Here is an 8,005-nt window from a genome sequence, read left to right as displayed (position 1 = left end):
TATATATGCTTGAAATTCTTATCTTTCTGTTGTTAGAATCCATTAGGAAGAAGTAAAATGAAATATGCTCAGGTCCAGTATCCTTGATCTGTCTGGTAGTGATACCTAAAGAAGTTAAAGATATCAATGATAGCTTGCCATTTTCCTTAGTTTTATTCTTACTTGAACAATTAAATAGCCCTGATTTTGTACTGCGGTTAGGAATGGCTGCATCAAAATTTTAGATGGAATTCTCTATTGTTACTGGCACTAATTTAAACATGATTTTCCAGGTAATTAATGATCCTATCCATGGCCATATTGAGCTGCATCCTCTTCTCATCCGAATCATTGACACTCCTCAGTTTCAGCGGCTTCGATATATTAAACAGTTGGGAGGCGGCTACTATGTTTTTCCAGGAGCTTCACACAATCGATTTGAGCATAGTCTAGGGTAAGAAGGGAAGGGGAGCTTGATCTTCTTTCCCTGTGGAGCCAGGTATGGTGGTGCACACATGTATTCCCAGCTACTTTCAAGACTTGGGTAAGAGAGTCACTTCATCTCCCCAGTTTGGGACCAGCCTGGGCAAAATAGTGAAACCCACCTCAAACAAAACAAAACAAAACAAAACAAAACAAAACAAACAGGTCGTGTGTGGTGGTGCACTCCTGTAATCCCAGCACTCAGGAGGCTAAGATGGGAGGATCCTTGGGAGTTGAAGACCAACCTGGGCTACAAAGTGATCTCAAGACCAGCCTGAACTTTATAGCGAGACCCTGTCTCAAAAAAAAAAAAAGAAACAAAAAAACCCCTCCAGTAATTTTCTCCTCTGTCTCAAATGACATAGTTGTCTCCTGTTATGTTTTAGAGACTGGTTCTACAAGATGGTAATATCCTTGTTTTATTGTTGAGAAAACTGAGGCTTTGGATTTACCTGCTGTACAGTATTTTGTTTATTTTATGTATGGTTTAAACCATTCATATCTTCCCTGGAAAGGTGATGAAAGTACCTATTGGGAGGCCACTTGCATGAAGTATTTGTGTCTAGATATTATTTAAAAGCTGGAGGGGGCTGGGGATTTAGCTCAGCGGCAAAAGCACCTGCCTGGCAAGCGCAAGGTCGTGAGTTTGGTTCCCGGTACCGGAGAAAAACCAAAAACAAACAAACAAACAAAAAAAGCTAATGGTAGGGCCGGGAAGATGGTTCAGCAGCACAGCGCCTGCCTGGCAAGTGTAAGGTCCTGAGTTCAATTTCTGGTACCAAAAAACCAAAAAGAACCAATACCAAAAGCTAATGTATGTACACTGAGGAAGCATTTGTAACCTTAGAGAACATGACACCTCTGTTACATACAGTGAAAGGGAGATGAGACTTTGGTTTTTTTTCTGTTATAAAGTGTAGAACCAAAAGAACATGGGCAGGAAAGAACTAGATAGTTTTCTAGATTTTCGTGAAGTATCCACCGTGCATTATTCTGTGTGTGTTTGTTGTGTGCTGTATATTTTTAGCTGGGCCGCATGTATCTATATTCAAGTTTTAACAAATATTCATTGAACATCTGTTAGACCCCACCAAACCATAAGAAGACAGCAACCCTCCTGTGTTCAGAGTCGGGGCAGCTGAATCCTCTTGGAGCTCAGAGTTTGTGGGGAATGAAAATTGTATTTTCCTTAGACATGATGTTCAGGGAGAAATGCTGAAAATGCGTTTAACATTTGTTAAGCATTTTTTTTCTGTTTTATGGTTCTTGAGATTAAACCCAAACAAAGCAGAATCTCACAAATGCTAAGCTAGCTCTCTACCACTGAACCACATCCCTAGCTCTGATAAGTACTTTATCTTCTCTCTGTTTTGTAATAGAGATTCATGCTATTTGAAAACTTGTGGATCAGGCATGGTAAACAGCACTCAGGAGGCTGAGGCAGGAGGATAGCCTCAAGTTTTAGGCCAGCCTGGGCTACATAGTGAGTTCATGGCCAGTCTGCTTTAATTAGGGAGAGCCTGTCTGAAATAAATAAATAAATAAATAAATAAATAAATAAAATGTAAAACAACAGAGCCTGTCGTTCGGCAGTGTTAATGATGTTTGCACTGTTGTGCAAGCAGTTCATGTTGAGAACTGAAACTATATGCCAGTGAAGCAACAACTTCCCAAAAGGACAGAAAATGTTCAAATGAGAAGGGAACAAGGAGGGTGACAGGAAAGCACAAGAAAGAAAGGAGAACAGGAGAAAAAATGGAAGCAAAGCTTTTACAAATAAGGAGAAGAGGAGGGCTTGAAGGGATGGAAAGGAAGGGAAAAAAAGGAGAAGGAAGCTATATCGTGTATAGGTACAAATTCCTCAAGATGAATGTGATCATTATATAGATCTCAAATGTACCTAGGAAAAAAAACTTTCCAGCTGAGCGTGGTGGTGCCCTTGTAATCCCAGCACTCAGCAGGCAGAGGCAGGAGGATTGCCATGAGTTTGAGGCCAGCCTGGGCTACGTAGTGAGTTCAGGGCCAGTACAAACTACATAGTGAGACCCTGTCTCAAAAAAAACAATTAAAAAATTATCTGGCTTGGGAGCTCATGCCTATAATTCTGATATAAGGAGTATGATGTAGTATCTCCAAATAATTCAAATGATATAAGGGAAATATCTCTCCAGACCTGTGACCTGCTAGATGTCTGATATGTGAGTTCCTGTTCTATAAAATTGAAGAATGATTTCTACGAACAGCAGAGGTTAAGAGTAGGAAGCATTTGTTGAGACAAAGAAAGCTTCTGTCCAAGAGGCACAAAAGGGGGTCTCAGCTGGGTGCCCGGGATCCTGCTTCTCAAGGGAGTTTTAGACAATAAAATCAGGAGGTGAGGCAGGGGTGTGGTGGGACAAAACTGTGGTCGATCAGTAGGATTACAAATAAAGTCGCTTATGTAATACTGATTAATGGGGCTCAAACAAGGAAGCAAATCACATAGCAAGGGTACTGGACTGGACGTTTGGCAGGTTTTGATTCCCCACCAAGGTGATTGATGACTATTTAGAGTACTAGTCACTGCTGTTTATCCCTTAGAGAAGTATGTGGGTGTAATAATTTCTCTTTGTCTTGAAGTCTGACCTTCAAGGAATGGGCCTCCAGCCATAACTGTAATGCTGTCATCCTCTGCTTTGACTCCCTTGTGGGCCCAGCCTTGTCTGACTGCCTATTATATATACACATACTTTTTTTTTTTGGTCTTTTTGAGACAGGGTCTCACTATGCAGTTCAGGCTGACCTTGAACTCATTTTGTAGCCCAGGCTGGTCTTGAACTCACAATGATCTTCCTGCCTTAGCCTCCCCAGTGCTGGGATTCTAGGCATGTGCCACCATGCATGGTTTTTAATAGTTCTAAATACCTAAACTATCTGTAATAATCCCAGGGCCAAAGATGTAGCTCGGTGTCCCTGGGATTATTAATGAGAAAGGGAACAAGGATGGTGAAAGGAAGGCACAAGAAAGAAAAGAGGATAGAAGACAAAATGGAAACAAGCTTCTGTAAATAAGGAGGGAAAGAAGGGTTGAAGGGAGGGGAGGAGAATGGGAAAAAAGGAGAAGATATATCATGTACATGTACAAATTCCCTATGATGAATGTGACCATTATATATATCAAAAATGGTTCAAAACAAAAAAAACTTCCCATGCAGGCATACCAGCAACCAGGAGGCTGAAGCAAGAGAATTGCCATGCTGGGCTACATAGTGAGTTCAAGACTAGCCTGAACTACATTATAAACCTCTGGCTCAAAAACAAAGCAAAACAGAAAAACCCTCCAAAGCCAGAACAAAACAAAAAGAGGGCCAGTGATATAGCTCATCAGGCACAGAGCCTGCCTGGCGAGCATGAGGTGGTGAATTTGCTTCCTGGTATGAAAAAACAAAAAAAAAACTTCCTATATCCCTCTCCTAGTTCCTGGTAAACACAATTTTACTTATTATTTGTATGAATTTGACTACCCCTAGGTCCTTCATCTTAGTGAATCATACATTTATCTTTTTGTGAGTGATTTGTTTCACTTAGCATAATGTTCTTAAGTTTTATCCATATCATACTGATATGGGAAAGAAAACTAAACTAACGCCATTGTGTGTTCTCATGCCATTTTAAAGCTTGTTTCTGTTTCCTTATGTTTGTTTCTTATAAATGTTGTCATAGTTACATAACCCAATACCACCCCATGCTCTGTCATAGAACTGCTTATTCCCTATTGTCTTGGTTACTTATCTCTCATTGCTGAGACAAAATACCTGATGCCCAAAATTAAGGAAGGAAGAAAAGGTTTATTTAGCTTACAGTTTCAGTCCATACTCAGCTGGCTCCAAGTCAGAGTGGCACATGGCAGAGGGCAGCTGTTCATGGTGGTGGAAAAGAGAAAAAGAACCAAGAGCACAAGGGGAGGAGCAGCAGCAAGCAGCCTCCCTTACATTGTATGCAAACTACCTGCCCCAGGGCACTGTAGCACTCACACCCAAAATCCCAGCAATGGAACAGGAATTAATCATAAACTCTAGAAGCCCACCCCATGACTGCATGAGGCTTTGAGGGGACATCTAGACACAAACCATAACACCTATGTAAAATGTCAAACACCTTTGCTCCTTTGTCCCAAGCTAAGCCCGTGCTTTGCAGTCTTTCTATGGCTGCACTAAATCACATCAGCACCTCCCCGCATAGACCCCGAACTAGACCTGCAACTAGAACTGTATAACTAGTCTCTCCTCCTGGCCTTCAGGTCAGTGCTCAGTCATGTACTGGGTGCCCACCGCCAGCCCCCAACAAACTTGCTTGTCTCTGCATCCAGCCTCCACTGGTGACTCAATTAAATAAGTGCCTTTGCCACAAAATTTGGAGGCCTCCAGCGAGATCTCCGCAGATGGCCCCTCCAGGGAAGCACCAATCCAGACCCTGAATCTGTGACCTGGGAGGCCACAGGCGCCTTGGCTGAGTTTAGCCGGTCTCCCAGACCACAGGCTAGGGAGAGGGATTGAATGCCACAGAACAAGACAATCAAGGCTTCCCGACTGCACTTGGTAAGATTTGGCTTTGCTTTTGGCTCATCCAGGGACCTTTTTTGCCTGGACTTTGGAACTGTGAAATTTGTGGGCCAGACCTCTGGACCCAGTGGTCGTTTGTCATTTGTTCTGACCCATCTGGGTTATGGTTTGTGAGACTTGGGGAACCCCACCAGCGATTCCAACAGCCCATTTGTTACATTTGTCCTGACCCATATGGGTTTCGGAGGCTGTGGGAGCCCTGTCAGGGATCCCAAAGTCTCCTTTGTTTAAAAAAAAAAAAAAGGCTGTCAGGTTTGTTTTCCTGGGACTAGAAATACTTGTTTTTCATGTTTTGTCTGTGAGCTTTGTTTTGTGTGTGGTCGTTTGTATGGTTGCCACCTCTGTGCCTTTCATTTTAGGTGTCTGCCACCCCCATCCTTGCTGCGTTCGTGACCGTGAACATTGGATTCCTATCCTACCTGCCTGGACCCTTCTTCGCTGTCAGCACAACCTGAGACCCTGATAAAGATCAGTTGGCAAAAGCAGTCACCGGGGTCGCAGCTGTCTCCTATCTGCTGAGCCTGGGACTGCTGTTTGGATTTCTGGTAGAGGGGACTTGGGAGGGACTGAGGTAGGAGATAATTGATCTACAATTCAATACCAATTGTCACTGTGGGGGCCAACCCCTCTAAGCCCACTGTATTAGAATGCATGATTAAAACTTTGACAGGTTCCAGGATGATTATGGGGTAAAGATAAAGCCAGGAAGGCTGGAAACATTGTGTGAACCTGAGTGGCCATCATTTGGTACTGGATGGCTGGCAAAAGGAACTCCAGACCCTCAGGCAACTGTGCAATTTGGAATGTGGTTACGGGCAAGCCTGGCCCCCCTGACCAGCTTCCTCATATTGATTCTTGGTTGTGTGTAGTCTGAACCCTTCCCCCTTGGTTCATGAATGTGTACATGTGAGACCCCTGAGAGGGTCCTCCTTTTAAAGGGAAAAGACCACTGCAAAAAGCCATGACCAGGAGTCCAACCCTCTGGCCCAGAGGACAGTCCCCTTGCTGTGCTCCCACTGTTTGCTGTTCCACTGCCTTATCCCTTGACTGGCCAGGCCCAGTGGCAGCTGTCGCTAGAGGTGGGGCTAGACTCCAGCTCCAGGGATTCAACGTCCCCGGGTCCTGTGTCTCCCTTCCTTTGCACCAAGTGCTAGTGGCTGAGGAAAAGAGACAGACAGGATCTGTAATGGTTTATGTCCCTTTTTGTACTAGTGACCTATATGATTGAAAATCACAAACCCACCCTCTATCACCCAAGCAGAAGAGGTCTTTATTTCCTGAACAAGAAGGAAACAACTGAGATGGAGAGATTGCCTAGCCTTACTAATAAGAAGAATCCTAGTAGATTAACTAGTACCATCACATAAAGAGAATAAAGCCATGGTATAGCCACATGTTCCCGTTTGTAAAAATCTCACAGGACAGTACCAGTATCTAGCATTTTTTACATTTGTTAAAGCAGCAAATTCCTTCTTGCCTTTAAGTTCTATGGTGTGATGTGACCCTTGGCTAACCTGTTTTAAAAATCCAGTTTTGCTGTAGCAGAGCTTTACTGCAGACATTTAAACAATTGAATAACTGCAAAATAATTTGAGCTTAAAAGTAAAACATAAATTATAGAGTGAAAAGTGAGTCATAAAAAGCCGTTTAGCTTTAATTTTCCTAAAGAATTATATAATGGTTTTCTTATAACAATTCTGCTTTGATTACTGAAGTGGCAAATAAAGCTAGAGTAAATATATTTTTTTAAATTTTTAAATTTTTAAATTTTTAATTTTTTCTGGTACTGGGAATCGAACTCACAACCTTGCACTTGCCAGGCAGGCGCTGTGCCGCTGAGCTAAATCCCCAGCCCCCTAAATATTTTGTTTTAAAAAGATGCTCAAGCTGGGGATTTAGCTCAGTGGCACAGTGCCTGCCTGGCAAGTGCAAGGTCATGAGTTCGATTCCCTGTACTGGAAAAAAACAACAACAAAAAAAGATGCTCAAGCCCTGACATTTTTTGTTTTGATAGCCATGAAGTATATATCATTTACATGAGTAATTGTACAGGAAAAGAAACTTATTCAAAAGTTTCACAATCAAATGTAGAAAGGTTTTCACCTCACCGCAGAGTTTAAAAATGCTAAAGAGATGGTCTTGAACCCACTATCTAGAGAAAAATTGGGCCTTGAGAGCTGCAATATCACTGAGCCTGGTACACTTAGCACCCAAATTTTCTTGGTTCTATAGTCTTGTGCAAGTAACCTCTGGTCGTATGTGTGTAACTAAAAACAGAGTGTGTCTCTGTGTGCATGTGTGTTTATTGTTCCTAAAAATTTGGCACAAGTCAGAGATAATCGCCTATACTGAGAATCTATAAAATATAGTGTATCATAAACATTTTTCTTTGAAATTATTTGAGCATCTTTTCTACATCATAAAAATCATTGGTAGCCCACCCTATCAATGATTGGGTAGGCATCAGGCTGCAGGGAAAAAAAAGGGTTGATATGGGACATACTTTAAAGAATCAACAACTCAGATCTCATCTTATTGAAAAGTTTTTGCACATCAAAACAAATCACCAATAGAGTAAAAAGAAAACCCACGATTTGGGAAAAAATTTTAGCCAATTGCCCCTTAGACAAAGGACTACTATCTAGACATATAAAGAATTAAAAATAAATCAGGCCCCCCAAATTCAAAGACCCAATCCAAAAATGGACATCTGAGACGAATACACACCTCTCAGATGAAGAAATACTAATGGCGAGCAAATACATGAAAAAATGTTCAACATTATTAGTCATTTCTGAAGTGCACATTAAAACAACACTGAGATTCTATCTCACCCCAGAAGGAATTGCTATCATCAAAAAATCAACCAAGGGGCTGGGGATTTAGCTCAGCGGCAAAAGCGCCTGCCTGGCAAGCGCAAGGTCGTGAGTTCGGTTCCCGGTACC

Source organism: Chinchilla lanigera, unplaced genomic scaffold (assembly GCF_000276665.1).
Source record: "Chinchilla lanigera isolate Chin_1 unplaced genomic scaffold, ChiLan1.0 scaffold00021, whole genome shotgun sequence".
Taxonomy (NCBI): Eukaryota; Metazoa; Chordata; class Mammalia; order Rodentia; family Chinchillidae; genus Chinchilla; species Chinchilla lanigera.
Note: the sequence above shows the minus strand (reverse complement) of the source record.